This window comes from Barbus barbus (assembly GCF_936440315.1).
Source record: "Barbus barbus genome assembly, chromosome: 15".
In the NCBI taxonomy this organism is placed as follows: domain Eukaryota; kingdom Metazoa; phylum Chordata; class Actinopteri; order Cypriniformes; family Cyprinidae; genus Barbus; species Barbus barbus.
The window spans coordinates 12,388,775-12,409,792 of record NC_136743.1 but is presented as its reverse complement, the minus strand read 5'-3'; the positions used below and the strand labels follow the sequence as shown (position 1 = coordinate 12,409,792).

The 21,018-nt window shown below is 37.6% G+C and overlaps 1 pseudogene across 1 annotated transcript in view; it reads right to left on the bottom strand.

Moving 5' to 3' along the window:
• The window catches only part of LOC306880814 (translation initiation factor eIF2B subunit gamma-like), a 43,271-nt pseudogene that overhangs the window by 5,021 nt on the left and 17,232 nt on the right, over positions 1 to 21,018 (bottom strand). Inside the window, exons 4-10 of the transcript XR_013785897.1 lie at positions 20,242 to 20,401; positions 19,840 to 19,951; positions 6,237 to 6,326; positions 3,591 to 3,724; positions 3,280 to 3,470; positions 3,087 to 3,148; positions 2,815 to 2,963 (exon numbers count right to left, since the gene is read on the bottom strand). The product of XR_013785897.1 is annotated as a translation initiation factor eIF2B subunit gamma-like (transcript). The remainder of the gene's footprint in view (positions 1 to 2,814; positions 2,964 to 3,086; positions 3,149 to 3,279; positions 3,471 to 3,590; positions 3,725 to 6,236; positions 6,327 to 19,839; positions 19,952 to 20,241; positions 20,402 to 21,018) is intronic.

Sequence of the window (21,018 nt, the reverse complement as noted above, 5' to 3'; positions counted from 1 at the left end):
ACTTCATTGCACTGCACTCCATCCAGCTGTTTTTGAACTCCAGAACACTTCCTGTGTAAACACTCGATCCTTAACACTAGATATCAAGCAGTAAATACCTTGCTACATTAAAATAATACAGGAAGTACATAAGTAAAGAACCACTGACAGTGCTTATATGCAACATGACTTCTTCTCGAAAAACGTAGTTTACGTCTGGAACCTTTGAGCATATTAGTATAATGAAAGGCTGATATTTGTGTATGCGAGTTTTAGCTCAGTGCTTAGGAGCCTGACTTTGAACTATGTGCACTTGGACGCACACATACGCTCACACACACATCCCTGTGCTGCTGTCTGTTTACACCATACAAAGAATAATATTTTCCTGGGATCGCTTTGGCACCATAAAATTTTATTTGCACAGTTTTATGTTTGCTTGGTTTGCCTGGGCCAACTCTTAACTTTTTCTGCACTCTCTTGCGGTGAAACATATTTACCATGAGTGTTTGGCTTTCATGTCTTTTTGCTAATTGCACAGCTGAGGGTCTTATCCTTTCCTCACCCGACCCTATAACACTATATTTTCAGCTCACGGAACAGGGACAGCGGACTGGGCGTCCTGTCTTCAAGATCAAGCAGCGTCGGACAGCGTGGCCCGTGTTGTAGCTGACGGAGACAGGTTTCTATTGGCAGCTACGCAGGGCGCTCTATTCAGGTGCACGGGTGTGTACAAGAGAGCGAGCGAGGTTTGAAGAAAGGGAGGGAGCGGGTGAGACAGAGGGGGTAGATGGGAGATTACAAGGATTGGAGTTTTAAACAGAGAGACCACCAAAGATGCAGTTGTTGAAATACCACTAATTACTGACACTATGCTCCTCCTCGCTGTGACCCCCCCCATTCCCATCAACCCCGAACCTCCAGAGCTTTGTAAACAACCACTCCTACATGCAAACAAAAGGGACGAAAAATGCAAGTGGCGCTTTTAAATGCCAGGGATTTCCTAATCCCTTCTTACTTTTTTATGTTTTGAAAGAGTTGCTGTTCCTTTCTTTCCTTCCTCTATCCTTTCTTTCACTCCACTCTTCATGCACAGGCTAATTCGTACACGAGGGTAGCCACGTTGGGTCCAAGCTTGTTTTTTGAAGGGAAAAACTGGTTTAAACCAAAGCTGTCTCCACCTAACAGGGTCCTTTTCTTTAACACCCAGAGCTGATTTGGGATAGTTTGTATTCAATGGCAAGCAAGATTGCTATTAACCCAAATCAGCTTAAATCTAAACCGTTTTGGGTGGGAAAAAAAACAAAACAAAAAAAAACTTTGTTCATTGTTCAGTCTATGATCTCAGAAAAGAAGCATGCAAGTTTAGAGAGATGTGAATGTTTGATGAGGCTTCTTTTACTTGTGCATGTAACACTTGTAGCAAGACACTTGTTTCTTTGGGAATCATTACATCTACATTCATCACTTTTCTGTTAATTTGTTGTACCGGGGGCATGTTCAGGGTCAGCGAACACCTTTAGAGGTCTGACAACACAAGTTTCTGCTTTTGCTCAACACAACAAAAAGCAGCAGCATCCACCCAAACACCACACGCAGGCAGAAGCGGGTCAGTCTCTCTGCGCATTATGTCTACGTCAAGCCCACTTTTAACCTACCAGACAAAATCTGAACTTTTGTTTCTACACGCTGAACATCTGATCCAAACCCCTAAATACTCTGGAGAGAGCCAATCTCTTTGTCATCCAAGATTGTGGACGGTATGGACGACACAGGGGAGCATGAAATTGCAAAGGCTTTGTACACTATGTACTCTACTATTTAAAAATTTGAAATGTTAACTTAAGGATGCTTTGGATTGATAAATGACAGTAAAAACTTGGTATAAAATACTGGTATACAAATTTTATTATTTCAAAGTAAAATTTCAAATATTTCAAAGATGCTTTCATCAAATAATCCTTAAAATGTTCATGGTTTCCACAAGAACATTAAGCAGCACATACAGTTTCAACATTAATAGAAGTAAGAAATCAGCATATTAGAATGATTTCTGAGGGATCATGTGACACTGAAGAGTAATGTCTGCTGAAAATCTAGATTTGCAATCAATGCTGTAGAATACATGACGTTTACCAGATCAGATTTTCGATCAAACAAACTTAGTGAGCATTAGGAGATAAAATCCCGAAATTTTGGAACAGTTATATATAATGGCCGATATGTCAATCTTGTGGATGGGCTCTGTCAAGTCTGATTCATTTAAGCAAATCGTGTCATTTAATTTTAATTTTTAAATCAAGGTTCCAATGCCTTCTGACCAACAAATTTACATGATTTTCTTGTGGTTTTTTTTGTTCCTAAATCATAGCAATTGCACTGACAAATGATTAAGCATATGAATATAACATTATATAGAATATTATAATCAATACTGACATTTATGACTGCTCTAGCTCTGAAAATCACCATTTTAAAATTCCCAAATATTTCTAGGTTGTCCATGACCACTGGAAAGCTGCTAAAATAACTGGTTAAAAAAGATACAATTGACAGTCTATGCTAAGTCTTGCCTAAAAGTCTGCAATGCATTTTGCTTTATTTGATCTATTGCAGCAACATGATTTAGTTATTTATTTGAACTATTTAAATACTGCTGTTTATTAGTATGTTTTTAAATATTTATTACATTTAACCATTTAAATAATACAAATGACTTTATTTTGGTCAAACATCCTGTCTGAGTTTGATTTACAAATAAATTACCCATAAAAAGCCTCTTTCTGAATCATATTCTCATAAACATTCAGAATGCACTTGAGAAAGATCACTTACCCTTCTTCAATAGTGACTCCATTCATGATGATGGAGTTGGTGATCTTCACCTTCTCCTTGATTGTAGATGATGTGCCAACATTTGAACGCTTTATGGATGTCTTGTCTGAGATCTGACAAAATGGCCCAATAATGCTGTCACTTCCAACCTAAATAAAAGAGATAGCATTCCTTTATTTGAGAAGTAATGTATTTCAATATACATTTACAATATGCATTTTTTTTTTTATCACAGACAGCATCATATTTGTGACTGATCTATGGGACTCAACAAAAAGCGTTCTGAGACCACAGCAGTCGGGTGGATTGGAGGGTCCTCAAATAGTTTTGGAACCTAAGGGATAAAAGGAAACATCCCACAATTCAGTGCAGCCATTGCAGTGTCTCAAACAACTATTTTAACCGCAGACAGTACATTATTAAGAAAAATGTGCCATTGAAACAGTTCTTTCGGTATGTTCTCACCACACGATTGGCCTCTATATAAGCGGCGAGCGTGTTCACACGATAACACATGCCCTCCTCCATGATGTGAACATAGCAGCGTAGCTTTCCGCCATGGTAGGCCTCACTCATGTCTCCATGATGATCGTTCCAACATGACCTCTCCAGGGCAAGCTGGAGCAGCGCCTCATCTTTACTAGTGCTGAGGAGCTCTGTGAAGGCATGTATGCGGTTTTTGAAAGGTCACCATTTATTATGTACACCAAACATTCTTTTAAAAGAATGACAAATATGAACTGTGCAAATGCGAGTCATTACAAGAGGAAGCTTACCCAAATTGTGGTGAGCATCCTGTTGTTTTTGATTCTTCTCTGTATCCTCGGTTACATTTTTGGAGTTTAAAGACTTGGAGAATTGCTTACGCACCAAAAACGGCACTAATTCCCCCCTGATTGAGGTGACAGTCCTGTAAATAGAATAGTATATGGCAAAAACACAGGTTTGAGCTTGTACAAAAATAATTCTCACCGGTAGTGTATATGCTATTTTTCTATAAAATTGATTCATCATTTAACTAATTCAAAGGCATTATTGTGGCAGAAGAGTAAAAGTAATGAATACATAAAAGGCTGTCAAATCAACACTATTCCAAGATTCGGTAAATTTGTTTTCTTTCTTACTCTACATTTGTTTGGTTAAAATCAGGCATGGTTCTATGGGGGTGCTTGAGGGTCCTAGGCATTCTCAAACGAAATCAATGGCACCCTCAGTTTAAGCTGTAATAATGGCATTTCATTGCAGATTTGGCAAACTATCCAGTGCGTTATGTTTTGCGCTTTGGAGAACGGTTTCTATCTCAACGCGTTTTTGCAGCGTTGAGCAATGTAGCCAATCACATAGAGAACTTCACTGATTATAACGCAACTATGAGATCGCGATGAACTACCATGATTGAGTGACGGCTTTTTAGCGATTATAAAAGGAGCGCTCTTAGCCCCGTAGCAATGGACGGCACTAAAGTTTAGAGCACCCTCACTAATTTAAGAAGCACCCTCAGTGATTTGATTCTCGAGCTGGGCCTGGTTAAAATACATTCAAAAGTGTAATAGTGTGAAATATCAATTTAAAATGCCTGTTTTCTTATTAAATACATTAAATGTCATTTATTCCTGTGATGGCAAAGCTGAATTTTCAGTAACCATTACTCTAGTCTTCAAGGTCACATGATCTTTAGGAGATCATTCTAATATGCCTGATAAGGTGCTCAAGAAACATTTTGTCTTAATGTTGAAAATGTTTATGCTGCTTAAGATTTTTGTGAAAAACAACAAATGACATTTTTGCATTATCTTATGTATTTAAAAGTTCAAAAGAAGTTAAAATCTTTTATAACATTATAAATATCTGTACTATTACTTTTGATAAATGTAATGCAACCTCAATTATTAAAAGTATTAATTTATTTAGAAAAAACAAAAACAAAAAAAACCGGTGTATCATTATTTCCAGAATTACACATCACAATTGCTTAGAAAGCAGTATGTCAAGGTATTCATAATGGAATGTGCGCATGCGAGTTGAAAAATAATATAAGATATAAAGTGTTGAATCACGGTTTGAAAAAAATCATGTATACTTGGAGCAATTCTAAATCTACATCACTTCTTAAACCAGTCTCTCTCTCTTTCTCTCCCTCTTATTTTCTTTTAAGCAAGATTAGAATTTCCATCTGAATGCAGAGAGAGAAACAAGTTACTATGTCAATTTTCTTCCTTCAGTACTCCATGGCACTGCAGGCTCAAGGGCGACAGAGAGAGAGAGACGGAGGGAGGGAGGGATGGATGGGGAAAAAAGAATGAACGAGAGAGAGAAAAGGCAGCATAAAAAAAGTCAAACTACTTTGATGAGGGAAAGTGGGGAGTTGGGGAGGGCGGGGAGGGGGGTGGCAGATTAGATGAAATGATATTTATATCAGGGGGAGAGTGAATTAAAATGTCAAAGCGGAGAGAAGCCTCACACTTTTCTGAAGTCTGTAAGAGGGAGAGGCCATGCACCGCACCACTTTACAGCAGGCTGCCTGGCCTCACAATGTCAGTTACAGGAGCACAAAGGGGACTGGAGGGGCAGGGGAAAGGAGGGCTATTGGAGAGGATGAATGGAGAGCTGAGGGAGGAATGGAGGGGTGGACTGTAGAGGACACAGGCCCACTCCAGGATTAGAGACACTGTGGAACGACTAGTTATGTGAAAGGGGTGTTGATAAGATGCTTGCCATGAAGTGCAGAGAGCAATTTTTGTTTTTTAATTTAGGCTTTTCAAGTAAAACAAAATTAACTTTCACATATTAACTTTCAAATTCAAGTGATTTTAATTATACTAAAGTAAATACATAAAATAAATTCATTCATTCACTTACATTCCGCTCTCTCCCAATATAAATATAAAATATTTAATTAACTTGAACACCTAAAAGTCCCGCAATACAATATAACAACAATAAATGAGCCATATTATAAAATGCATTGCTTTATGTGGGGAAAAGAAAATTATATCGGATAAGATTTTAATGACCTTCTGATATTAGTTTGTAAGATACTAAAACCATATTTAACAGCAGGTGATGTGTTCAAAATTCACATGCGGTTCAGGCACAGATTGTGCTTCAGGTTGTACATTTTAAAACTACTTTTACAGAAAAATGTATCTTGTTTTTTTTTTTTTTTTGTTTTTTTTACACATTTCTGATTCAATACAAACTTAGTCATTAAAAAAAATTAAAAAGTATCCTCATAAATATTTGAGTGGAAAGTTAAATTGAAAAATTAACATGATTTTGTTAGTGTTTAGCTTTAATAAAAGCAGCACTCAAGCAGCATGAACTCCAGAAGTGTGTGTAAAACCTGATGACCTGGATGTTATCCAGCACGATTTGAGTAAATTGATGAGAAATTCATTCTTTATTGGGAAATCTTGACTTACTTGTTGTGTACTAAGAAATCAACCACAGATCTCTTCAGGCAGTACAGGTGGGCATCCAGCAGGCCGGTCTTGATGAGCATTCTGGGATGTCTGGAAGAGTGATATACATATAAAAAGCGTGTTAGAGAAAGGGAGGGCAGTGAAGACGGGAATCTTGGAGTGCAAATAAAAAATAATGACAGTAAATGCGAGGAAGGAGGCTGCGGCTGCTCCAGAATAAAACAGTGTAAACGTGGAACGTGCTTGATGGTGAAAAAGTAAATACATAACAGCTTTGACAAAAACACTGTAAGGCACCCTGCTACCTCAGATGTTTATAATTACACTATATAGCTTGCCTTTACATCCCATCCCATGCAGTCTTTCATTTTCCTGTCTCACTCCCAGTCTAACTGGTCTCTTTGAGGCACTGAGAACTATAAAAGTAAGAATAAGAATAACAAGTGAAACACAAGTAAAGTGACATGAAAGAGAAGAAATGGAGGTTGTATCTCCATATAATCTCAGACAAAATTAATAAATATAATCATTTCCATTTTTTAACATACATTTACATCACGGCCATGGCAACCTCAGCCGGATTACATTTGCTGCCACAGCTTCGGAGTAGTGAGATGTCAGGAGCACCATCGGACCCCCCAAACTGTTTTACAGCCTGCCATTGACATGAAAATGCTCCTGAAGCCCCTCCACAGTGCCACGAGAGGCCCACAAAATGGCTGCCCCCGGGGCCAGAGTGATTCACACGGAGAAAGAGTCCAGTGCATCCTGACGAACAACACAAAGTGTTACTAAAGGTAAAGCAGACTAGACAGCAACGTAAATTAAGATGTCAGATGTACGTGAGGATTTCCAGTCTCATGTTTGGAGAGAATAGTCTTTACATCAAGATTACTGGGTCAAGGTTTTGCTCAGTGGCCTCAATTCATAATGATTCAAGGCTATCAAGCAGCACAATGAAGTTAAAAAAAAAAAAAAAAGACTTGTAGAATGCAAAAATTGATAAAGAAATTGATAAAAAAAAAAAAAAGTTACAACTATACAAAGAATTAACAAATTCAATGAAATAATTTTAAATTAATATTTTTAATATAATTAAACTGACAAGTTTATTTTTTAAGTTTAAATGTATATATTTGTATTAATCTTTTCACTAACAATATAATTTGTAGGTAGTATCTCAACAATCTTAAACAAAAAAAAAACCATAAAAACCATTATTAATTTATAACTTTGTTTATATCACTGCAATCCTAGTTGGATTATATAGTATATATATATAATATTATAGAGAGAGAGAGAGAGAGAGAGAGAGAGAGAGAGAGAGAGAGAGAGAGATAGAGAGAGAGAGATAGAGAGAGAGAGAGAGATAGAGAGAGAGAGAGAGATAGAGAGAGAGAGAGAGATAGAGAGAGAGAGAGAGATAGAGAGAGAGAGAGAGAGAGAGAGAGAGAGAGAGAGAGAGAGAGAGAGAGAGAGAGAGAGTTTGGTGATGAGTTTTTGGCTCAAGGTCTGCATTTAAAGTCACACCGGAGGTGTTCAGCTGAGATTAGGACTTTGCCTTATGCAGACCAGTCAAGTTCTTCCACACTGACTGAATGAATCATTTTTTTTTTTTTACCTCGCCTTATACACAGAGGCACTGTCATGTTAGAATAGAAAAGGGTCCTGTCTAAACTGTTGCAATAAAATTAGAAGCACACAATTCCCTAGAATATCATTATATGCTTAAACATTAAGATTTGTACTCATGGAAATTACTAAAGTAGTCAAACCTGTTCATTAGAAGAAGTGACCCAATACTTTTGGCAATATAGTGTACATGCATACATACACATATACACACACACACACACACACACTTCTGACTACTGCCTACTCAGACTTTTGAACCCCACTGTACACTCCCCCCTGTAGTGATGCACCACATGCAGGATTCATGCTGGACAACCTGTTGTAAACAAAGAACAGGAGGTCCCTCCCACCCCCGGTGACATTAATGAAGTGAGAATGTAAGAGAACCATCGCATCTCTAGAGCTTTACTGTTTCCCTTCAGCGGATAACACACAGAGGCTGAAATGCTGCAGTGTTTATTCACCCAAATCTCAAAAATAGACTGGCTGTGTGCAAGTCAGAGCGTGTGTGGATACACTAGAAATAAATTATGATGACACTAAGCTGTTACGTTAGCCAGTAGTGGCTGGATTCCTGAAAAGCAGGAAAAGTGCGTGCAGAGATAGAGGAACGTTCAGATGTTTTCCACTACATATGGCACCAATGTGCTCGGCTCACACACGCAGACTGCAGGGAGAGATCCAGAGGAGATGAGGAATGAACAAAAGACATGACACACTGATTTATGGGGACACCCAACATGTGACATGCAGGCAGGAGAATGAGTGAATCAGAGAGAACGATGAGTCGATTGAAGGAGTGATGAGTAACAGATACAGATCCTTGCGGTTTCGAAGGAGGAATGAGTGTTAAAGACCAGGGAATAGGAGGAGGAAGACTGCCAAACAATGAGGAACAGGTGCCGTTTATGACGTGCAGTCACTACAAGGATCACAGTGCAAAATGTAACTACGAATCAATTTTTCAGTCAAACTACTCACTTGTATTGGACATTATAAAAAATGCTTGAGTGGTTAAAACATGTCGCTATGTCTTCATGAGATTCAAAACCCCAGATATAGCTCAAATCCCTCCTTCAATGAAAGTCTAGTGGGGCCAGTGGTTCTCAATCTACGGGCCTCAGAAAGCTTCCAAAGGGGGACACAGAATAATTTAAAAGTATTTGAATTAATAAATTATTAATCTAACTCGAATCTAAATTAAAATGCTAAATTGAAGATGAAAACTGAAATCATATTTATTTTGGTTTTACCTCAACTATTGTTTTTATTGAAGAATTATTCTGGAATTCAGAAAATAAATTATTATATTAAAATAATCTAAATTAAAATGCTAAAAAAAAATCATTAAGATTTGAATATGATGGAAAAATATTTTGATTTCCCCTCAATAACTATGTTTTTTTTTTTTTATTTAAAACAGTTCTGGAATACAGAACATAAATTATTATTTTTTAAATAATCGAACTCTACTCTCTATTAAGAATGCTAAAAATAAACAAAATGTGATTATAACCGTAATTTAATTTTCTCTCAATACCATTATATTGAAAAACATACAGTTCTGGAATACAAATTTATAACTATTTAATAATTATAAAAATAAAAAAAATATTGAAATTATTGTTCATAAATTTCAATATTATTTTATTTTTTAAATAATACGTAATACAATTAATGATAATATGTTCTAAATGTGGGGCCTTTGAGTCGAATGTTTTTATTTCCAAAAAAATCCCATAGATGAGTGAGTGATAGATTCTTAACATTGACATATAGTGCTCATGTGGGTGCCACAGGTTCAAATCCATCTTGCAACATGAAGGGGTCAATTACTTAAAGGGGTCATCGGATGCAAAATTCACTTTACAAGTTGTTTGAACATAAATGTGTGTTGGAGTGTGTGTACACATCCATCCTATAATAATAAAAATTCACCCAGTGTTTTTTTTTTTAAATCCCTATTTTAAAATCCCCTCTCTCAAATCAGGCTGTTCTGAGATTCCAGTCAGAATGACGTAGTTCTGTACAAGCCTCTCCCACGATAGTTGATTGACACTAGCGTCTTACCTTAGACCCGCCCTGAGTGAGCGGAGAGCTGTCATTGTGTCAGCTCCGGTGCAGGGGAAGACAAGATGTCTCAGATTAAGTGATTGAGGTGTTTTGTTGTTGGATGTAATAATGAATATAGCAGTCGTCATTTACTCCCGACATCTGAGCCGCTGAAGAGGCAGACTCGGAGGATTAATATATCTAGATGCCTCATTATCGACTGTTTCTATGGGCCACGATACGTAAGCCATCCACCATTTTGAGTGCATTGACTGTGTGCGTCTACAACAGCAAGTTACACGCTTGTATATCTTTTGAATATTCATTGATTATTATGGTGAATGTGAGATGGCTGACGCATCAACGTATCTGGAGCAGTCGAATAGGGAATCTACAAATATCTATGGTCTGCTCGTCACTTCACGGAAGAGAGGGGTGGAGTCAGCAGAGCTCACTAGGATTTAAAGCAACATGGACTAGATCAGCGTGCTGAAAACAGAGCTGATTTTTACAGGGTAAAGAAGGTGTTTTTTACACTACCATTGAGAAATTTTAACCAAAGCATGTTATAGACTTTTCATTAAGATCCTAAAAAATCATAACTTGTGTAAAATGGGCATCCGATGACACCTTTAAGGTCTCCTGTCTGTCTGTGTGATAGAGACAAAAATTTTGCTTAAATAATTGTAATCTTGAAGCAATTGTTATGAAATGTCATTTACTGTAATGCTCCAAGTTAAAACTCTGCTGTAAAACCAAATGTCTGCAACAGTTTCCATCAATCACATTCCCTCGCTGTCTGCTTCCTCCTCAAGCTGACAAGGATGACAAAAATTTGGGAAAGGCCTCCAGGGTTGTGAGTGACTTACACTATTAGTTTTAATGGCTTACTACTATAAAGCCCAGCACAAAGAGCAGTGTTACAGCACAGTGAGGTCATACATTACACAGTGCGCTATCGAATGAGCCCAAGAAAATTTATCCAGGCCTCTTTGAGTCCGGATGCCCCGCAAGACGCGGGGCCTTTGTTCTGCACTCGCTCGTATGAATCGGCAGGGTAAATAACTAACAGACTGACAGTGGAGGAGAAAGACAGGAACTGACTTTGGATCTGATGGGTTGGTAAATCTTAGCACAGGACATATGGCTCACACCTAACCCTCAAACATCCTCAGTCGATCTGGAGAGTGTAAAGTTTGAGCAGCGTGTTCAGGAGGGAGAGCTGGATTGCGCACAATGTTAAACACCGCTGCTCATTCCCTTTCCTGCGAGTGTTTAACAATGTTAACATGCCTTTTCTCTGAGCTGTCTGAGAAAGTTTAATGCTTCCATAGCTGTCAGACTGAGATGCATGCATGCTTCCTGTCCCATCTAGTCTCTGGATTTGTCTCTTTTAAAAAATTTAAATCTAGTGTGTAATAGTATGTAAGTGCTGGAAAATTGTAAACCAAGAGTCAATGAATATTTCATTGTGACAGATGAAAGCCATTTTACAAACTGATCACTACTATTTTGTCATGTATGCAGGATTGGTCTTGTTTTTGGACCACCAGATCAATTGTGCATCTGATACATTATCATGTAATTATCAACTGTGATTTATGTACTTCAGAAAGTCTGTGTATATATAGCACTTTAAAGGGATAGTACACTTCAATATACAGTTCCCTCCAAAAGTATTGGAAGGGTAAAGACAAAATTGCTCTGTTGGCTGTGGAGTCAAGACATTTACAAATATTATTAATAGATGAATATGAGACAAAACTACAGAATGTCACATTTTATTATTGGGTGATTCAACATAGATGTTTTACCAGCTAAGGAGTTCAGCACTTTTAGAGTTTCATCCCTCTATCTGATGTGAGCATAAGTATTGGAACAGTTGCCTCACAGGTCTTTCTAAGTGATCAGCTGTGTCCTGTTGCATTAATTCTTCAGATATTAAAAGCAGGCAATGTGTCGTATCAGTTATATCCATTACTTCTGCATTCTGAATCTTGCATTCGATGATGACACACAAACAAGGATGAAGATGAGGTAGCTGAATTTGAGAGAAAAGCAAGCAATTTGGATGCTAAAAGAAAAGAGGAAGTCAGTTAGAGCTCTAGCAAAAACAAAGGGCATGGAGAAATCAAGAGTTTGGAAACCACCAGTGACACCAGCAACCAACAACTACCTGATCGTCTGAGAAAACAACAGTAGCTGATGACAGACAAATCATAAAAGCTGTGAAAATGAATCCTAAAAGACGTGTCTGTAAAATCACCAACAACTTCCAGAAAGCTGGGGTGATGCTCTGAAAATCTACTGTCCTCAGGAGACTTTGACACAGAATTACAGATGCTACACAGCAAGATGAAAACCTCTGACTAGCACCAAAAATAGAAAGGCAAGATTAGAGTTTGCAAAAAAGCACAAAGGTGAGCCAGAAGAGATTTGGAACTGTGTTTATGGACCGATGAACCTTTATCTAAGTGATGGGAAAGCAAAAATGTGGAGAAAAAAAGGGAACTGCAATGATCCCAAGAATACAGCCTCATCTGTAAAGCATGGTGGAGGTGGTGTCGTGGCATGGGCATGCATGACTGTCTCTGAAACAGGCCTTCTCAACTTTACTGATGACTTAATGTATTGTGGCGGGAGGAGCCAACGACAGACACAGTGGGTGTGGCGTCAAGCCTCGGAGAGGTTTTTATTAAACACTAAAAAGGAAAATAAAGTGTCCAAAGGGGCAAAGTGTCCAAATAAACGGGGAATCTGGTGTCCTCGTTGTGCCGCGGGGCTAGTGAAGGAGGGTAGTGTTCGTCAGGGAAGGGTCCAGGGAAGGGGCGGAGTCCGGTGGCCGCACGCGCTCCCCTCTCGGGGCCGGGAGCGAGTGGCAGCGGCGTCTCTTGCGCGGCTTCGTCCATCTCCTGGTTTCCCGGCGCTTCTGGGGGATTCGGCGGCCCGGCATCCTGGCCCGTCAGCCGCCTAACGGGTGCGGCAGTCCTCCTCGACGCACCCTTCCCGGACCCACGAGGACACCAGCGTGCATGCACGGGGAAGAGACCGGTCTCCCGAGGAGAGGCGCGCTCGGCGTTTAGACGGCGGCGGTGATGAGGCTCTATTCACATCAGGTGCGCCTCATCACACGCCGCCAGCCCTAGGTGTTCAGCGCCCCTCCTCTCTCACACACCCACTCCCGTCGGGAGCCTGGTGAAGGGCGGCGAATACGGGACGGGGTGGTGATGATGGACAGGGGGGAGGCAGCCGACTCGTCACAGTATGATGACAGTAGCAGAATGAATTTGGAAGGGTACAAAACCATCTTGCCTACCAATATTCAAGGAAATGCCACCAGATTCATTGGGAAGTGCTTTATATTGTATCAGGATAATAACCCAAAACACCCTGCCAGTTCAGTCAAAGAATTTATAAGGGCAAAGAAATGGAAAGTCTTAGATTGGCCAAGTCAATCTCCAGATTTAAATCCGATTGAACATGAATTTCACCAGCTGGAGAGGAGAGTAAAGGCAGAAACTCCCCAAAACAAGCAACAATTGGAATTGGCTGCATTAAAGGCTGGGAAAGTATTTCAAAGGATGAGACCAAGAGTCTGGTGATGTCTATGGGTCACAGACTCACTGCTGTGATTGTGCGCAAGGGATCTGCAACTAAATAATAGCTTTTAATCTTTTATATCTGCCTTATGTTCAACTGTCCCAATACTTATGCTCACATCAATGAGTGGGATGAACTCTAAAAGTGCTGTTCTTTTTTATTTGGTAAAACATGTATGTGTTAAAACGGCTAATAATAAAATGTGACATTCTGTAGTTGTGTCTCATATTCATCTTTTAATCATATTTGCAAATGTCTTGACTCCACAGCCAACAGAGCAATTTTGTCTTTACTGTTCCAATACTTATGGAGGGCACTGTATATATCCCTTTAATCTATAATCTGTAAATAATCTGATCATAATGAGATTGGGACAGGGGCTGCAACATTCAGTGTTTTTATTGATAACTAAAACTGGAAGTGAGAAACAGTTTTCAATCATTGAAAAATGAAATTCTGCCTTCACAACTAAATGAAATAAAATGTTTAAAAAGTTCTAAGTTTTAAAGTATTACAATTACTGAAACTGAAAAATAAATTCAAGCTAAACAGAAATATATATATAAAAAACAAAAAAAACAAATGCATAGAGCTTAAATTAAAATACACTGAAAATATAAACGGTTAATTGATAAATGGTAATAAATACTATAATAGCATTTAAATATTACTAAACAAACACAATTTCAGAGACAATTTTAAGAGACAAAAAGATCAATGTGACTGCAATCTGTAAAAAATCAATTCTAGTGGCAACTAACACTCCATTTTTAACTGTTTTTGCTACTAGACCACACAAAGATGGAGACACCAATTTCCAAAATGTGTTCATCTCACATTTCAACCGTCTTTGGCCCTAGAAACACAAAAGGACCACCGGTAAGATGTACTTCAATTAACACCGTTAGTGCCTCTTTTTGATGACGCAATGCTAGAAATGTCGGTCATAGAGTTGCCAACTCTGCCAGCTTGTTTTCAAGCTCTGTCTCATGCTCTCACACGATCCAACTAAATCTCGTGCCAAATTACAAAACGGCACAAAGAAAATCACTAAATCTGCTCAAAGGATTTTCCAACCAGTGTAGGACTTGTTTGGTCTAACACAGATATTATAAATTGGACTGGTCTGAGGCAGGATTCTGCAATGAATCAAATTCTTCCTACACTTGCATAGTGACTATAGCTGTCAACAGCCAGAGAGAGAACATGAAGAGTGTTTGTGTTAGTGGAAGCATTCTATTCAGCTGGTGAATTTTGCAGTGTTACAGAGCAGGCAGGAGATCATTTTGTTGCGTATTAGGTGAATATGTGCACTGTGGCTTGAAGAATCTCTGTCAGTAACAATGAAAAATGATTTTGTAAGATAAAAGACACATTTAAAAATGGCAGACGCCATAGAATAAAACACATTGAGAAATGAGCATGACCCAATTTGTTTTGAACTTCAAAGGGACTTATTCATAGAGCCACTTAAATTTGAGAAGCTTAGAGTGTAAGGTGATGACAAAGAGCTTTAACTGTTTAAAGCAATAAAGAGATGCTTTCCCCAACACATAACTTACATTACAATTAAGCGTACATTTTAATTTTGAAACAATTTGGTATAACCATGGATAGCTGAACAAAACTATAGCTTAAACTTCAAAACGTGTGTGCGTGTTTGTCAAAAAGACATGCAACATAGAAATAAGCAACAAATTAGATTAAAATATGCATTAGGTAGGCATAAAAATAAATAATTTACATATACATTTACATAATTTTCATTCACATTGTTTCAAAATGGTATGCCTTACTTTCTTCTGTGAAAAAAAAAGAAAAAAAGAAGAGATTTTGAAGAACACTAGGTCCAAACAATTTTGGACCCCATTGACCGTCACTGTACCGACGAAAAAAAAATACATTCAAAGTATCTTTTGTGTTCCACAGAAATAAAGAAAATCATATAGGTTTGGAACGACACTAAATTTTGGGTGAACTATCCCGTTAAGCCATTATAACACAGAGAAGACAGTGTTTTTACAGGTCTTATAAATAATGAGGACTGGCTTAACACATGTGGACTGCACATATAGGCTTCACTGTGCCTGTATAAACACACATCCAGACAATGCCAAGGCTTAGAGACAACTCAGACAAACAGAGCAGTATCTAAAGTACTGTTAAACATTAACATCTCTCAAACCACACGGAGAATTCCTGTGTCCTTCAGAAGAGCCCCCAAAAAAGAAATGGCCAGGTCATATATTTCAGCCAACATAAAAAAAAAAAAAAAACAGGAAAAAAAAAAAATATATTATTATTTATTTTTTTTCAATTTTACATTATTATGGAAGCCTCTTTTCCACCAGAGAGTAAAAAAAAAAAAATCAATAATTTAGTAGTAGTAGTAGTAGTAGTAGTAGTAATAATAATAATAATAATAATAATAATAATAATAATAATAATAATAATAAACACTTTTCTTCCCCCCCCCTCACAATTCTTACAATTGTCTTTTTTTTCAGAATTTCAAGATATAAACTCTTGAAATAATATATATGTGATATAAAAGAATTGTGAGATAAAAAGTCACATTTACCTCATTAGATTCTCACATTACACGGCATTTATTTTTACTACAGTAAACAATTAAGAAAATGGATGCCCATTTTCCACAAGTTGATATGATTTTTTAGGGTCTTAATGAAAAGTCTATAGCATACTTTAGTAACAATTTCTCAATGGTAGTGTAAAAAACACCTATACCCTGTCAAAATCAGCTCTGTTTTCATCAAGCCATTCTAGTCCATGTTGCTTTAAATGCTAATGAGCTCTGCTGACCCCACCCCTCTCTTCCATGGAGTGACGAGCAGACTTTAAACTTCAACCGTGAAACTGGCTAACTAGCACATTATTAGGAAAGACAATTTGCAGATTCATAAAAAAAACAAAAAAAAAACAAAAAAAAAAAAACTTATATTCACTTCTTCTGTAGATGAAGCTGGATCACAAATTATTTGCATGCACAGACGCATTTAGGCAGCTCTGGGATCAGGGCATTCCCTTAAAAATGAAAGTAACATTAATCCTCTGCGTCTTCAGCGGCTCAGATGACGGGAGTAAATGACGACTGCTATATTCATTATTACATCCAACAACAAAACACCTCAATCGCTTAATTGGATACATCTTGTCTTCCCCTGCACCGGAGCTGACACAATGACAGCTCTCAGCTCACTCAGGGCGGGTCAATCAACTATTATGGAAGGTGCCTGTGCAGAACTACTTCAATCTGAGGAGCCTTTCCAACATCAGGCATTAAACACAAAAATGACAGCATGAGATAAAATTGTAAGTGCTGAGAGGAAAGACGGGAGGAGTTATTAGGGCAGTTCAAACTAAAACAAGACATTACATTTTTTAAATATGGAGTCTACCCTGATCTAAGATTTAAATTTGGTCACAAAATGCAGATTTTATTAACAGTTGGCAAATAATGTTTTTATATTCATGCATTAAATTGATCAATAGTGACAGTAAAGGCATTTAAAGGGTTACTCCTACCCAAAATGAAAATTTTGTCAATCACTTACCCCATGTCGTTCCAAACCCATAAAAGCTTTGTTTGTCTTCGGAACACAATTTAAGATATTTTGGATGAAAACCGGGAGGCTTGTGACTGTCCCATTGACTGCCAAGTAAATAACACTGTCAAGGCCCAGAAAAGTATGAAAGACATCGTCAAAATAGTCCATCTGCCATCAATCTGAATGTTATGAAGCGACGAGAATACTTTTTGTACGCAAAGAAAACAAAAATAACAACTTTATTCATACGTTTTCTATGTTTATTTACTCTTTGATTTGAATGAAAACAGCGTATCCGTGTGGTGCGGCTGACACAGAACAGCATACGCAGTTTGCGTTCAGTGGATACTCTCCAAAATGGCACTACGGAGGAGACGAATTATTGAATAAAGTCGTTATTTTATATTTTATGCATTTAGCTGACGCTTTTATCCAAAGCGACTTACATTGCATTCAAGTTACAGTTTTTACATTTTATCAGCTCTTGCTTTCCCTGGGAATCAAACACATGACCTTGGCGTTGCTAGCGCCATGCTCTACTATTTGAGCTACAGGAAAGCTTACATTTTTGTTTTCTTTGCGTACAAAAAGTATTCTCGTTGCTTCATAACATTCAGATTGAACCACTGATGGCAGATGGACTATTTTGACGATGTCTTTAATAAATTTCTGGGCCTTGACAGTGTAACTTAATATGCAGTCAATGGGACAGTCACAAGCCTCCCGGTTTTCATCCAAAATTTCTTAAATTGTGTTCCGAAGACAAACAAAGATTTTACAGGTTTGGAACGACATGGGGGTAAGTGACTAATGACAAAATTTTCATTTTGGGGTGGAGTAACCCTTTAAATGATTACAAAATATTGCACATACATGCATACATATACATATATATATATATATACATATACATATATACATATATATATGTAGTGTTCATTTGCAAAACCCGATAACTACATATTAATTTTCTTTCAGAAATCACATTTTTTTTATTGCGTATTCCAGGTGATATCAATCAAACTGCAGTTGGGTTGTTTTGATTAAGTAGTAATAACAAACAAATACAGGTAATTTACAAAATTAAACTTCACTGAAAGTATGTTTTTTTTAAATATTAAGTTTTTTTGCAAAAGCAGATAACTCCATATTTCATATTTTAGAGTTTAAAAAAAATACTTGTTTAATCTTTGAAATCTCTCCCCAGATGACAATGTAGATGCCTGACAAATGTTGTTGTTGTGATCATAAATTATGGATGTGATTACACACAATACACAAAGCGTTTCCCTCACCATTGTAACGCGCTACTTTCGCAAGCATCCAAGAAAACGTTTCAGCTTTTATTTAATTTTTTTGCCCTGAAGAAGATATCACAGGTTCATCAAGATCGTCAAAATGATCCATCCTCGATCACTTTTAGTCAGCTTTGATGAAACTCCTCTCAGCTAGCATGTCCTTTCAAAGTGAAAGTAGCCTTGTCACCTGACCTGAATACAGCGCACTGATTCGCTAAAATTGACTTATCGGCTTCTGTTAAAAAAACAACAAGGGCGCTTGTCGGCTTCTGCAGTAAAACGTGAACTTGCGATGCCTTGAAAGTGGACAATACCGGCTTCTTTTTTTCACGCTATATCGTTTTTTGCAAATGAACTCTTCATATATATAAGCTGTTGCTTTTAACTTTAAGAATCTTTGATTATTATAAAATTCAAAGAATCTTTAAAGAAAAAAAATCAGTTTCCACAAAAACTTAAAAATAAACAGCACCACTGTTTTTCCACATTAAGGAAAAATGTTTCTTACATTTACATAATAAAATATACAGTTACATTATATTTTTATATTATAGTTATATTAATAACACTATAATAAATATTATAATAATATTTGACAATATTATCATTTTTACTGAATTTTATCAAATGAATCCAGCCTTGGTGAGCATAAGAGACTTCTTTCAAATACCTTACCGCCCCCAAAGTGTACATATATATCATCATGCAATCTAGTCAGCAGTGTATTATGCATCATTAGGAAAGTATAAGCTTATAAATTATGCGGTTTAAAAAAAGATAATACATCTGCACTAAAGCATGGATAAAACACCCACAGATGAGGAGAAAATGGCTTCTGAAATCAAGTACTCATACATTAAACACTCATCAGATAAAACGGTCTAATAAAATGTATTTTCTCATAGTTCTTGGAAATAACACACAGATCCAAAACCTCAGACACAGAGAAAATCCAAAGAAAAGAGAAAATAAAGTGAGAAAACAGTAAAAGAAAGACGTATATAAAAAAGAAACGTAAAAGTGGGACGGGAAGGGAAGAAAGTTGAAAAACAGTTAGGATCAACAGTTAAGAAAGGCAGCCGCCTGCTAAACAGAGTTGACAGACAGCACTTATGACAGGCCAGTGTGGAGAAGGCCCCAGTTTTATTAGCCAGCCCACATAAACAGCAGGTCATCGCCCCGTGAGGCCGCCATTGTTCTGAGGAAGCAACACCACTCTGAAGGCAGTGACTTTAAATTCTATTTAGACCAATCAAGATTTTCAGCATGAAAGATAAGCACAAGAGCACAAAAAGAACCAATGCATATCCTCTGAACACAGAGTCCAAAGTATTGTACTGCAATCTGTTTTTATTAAAAGGCCTGATCAACATATTTGGGTTCTCAAAATAAAAAAAATAAAAAAAAAGTTATACTCCAGGTTAGACCTGAAGTGACGTTGACACTTACTTGCGCATGATGGACTTCCGGAGAACAAGGCCTTCCTCCAGGTCTGCCTCATTGGCCATGAACAGAAGCCTCTTTCCCGTGACGTCCACGCCTACAAAGTCCCGCTGCTCTCCTACCACAATGTACAATTCCAATCTGTCATTGCCAACTCATAAAATACGACAGCGGGATATTGTACAGTCAAACTGTATTTTGGCTCAAGACAGATGGCCAGTCAACAACCTGGATGATCTGCAGGAATGCAAAATAATACAGTCTACTGGGATGCATTTTTTGTTCATATTGGGAAGAGAGGAAATGGTCAATAAATAGTTTTTGGAAACAGTGCAACAACAGCACTCCGTTCAAAACCACACCATCTTTTTCCTGGTCAATCACGTTTGTTTGTGTGAGTGATAGTACCTGCTTTCTTCTTGCCCTTTTGTCCAGGGACAGTCTCTGTGAATTCATGCACTTTGCTCATGAGCATCGACAGGGTGGCGTTGTGTGCACGAAAGAGGTCTACAACCTCATGCAGAGCAACATCCGTTATCAAATCACAGCTCACCACCAAGATGTCTGTCTGTGGAGAAAAAAAGAAAGGACAAATCCTATTTAAACCAGCGTCAAGACGGAACAATCCAGCTTTTCCAACCACAATTTGATTATAATGTCCACTGGAAGGGCAATGTGTTCCCTACACATAATTAGAATGATTACTTTCAGGTTTTGAAATCACCAGTTGGGTTTAAATACTTGAATTAAAAATTGTTTTTTTGTGCCAATGGGCAAGTTTTTCTAAGTATTTGCTACAGACCCTCAGCATCTTCCTTGTTCTTGTGAAATAAGAGAGTCACTCAGAAATACTGTTCAGATATATTCGTTCACGACATAAAGCTCCCAACCAAGGTCTATCCAACCCAAACTAGTCATTAATTGTCATAGCTGTAATATCACAACCAATGACAACTGCAATAACATTACCAACAACATTGATATAAATAGCAATTTATTCTTCAGACACTCAATTGCTTATTAATTACATGTGCCCACGGACCACAAAACCAGTCATAAGGGTCAAATTTTTTAAAGTGAGATTTATACATAATCTGGAAGCTGAATAAATAAGCTTTACATTAATGTGTGGTTTGTTAGCCGAGATACAACTATTTGAAAATCTGGAATCTGAGGGTGCAAAAA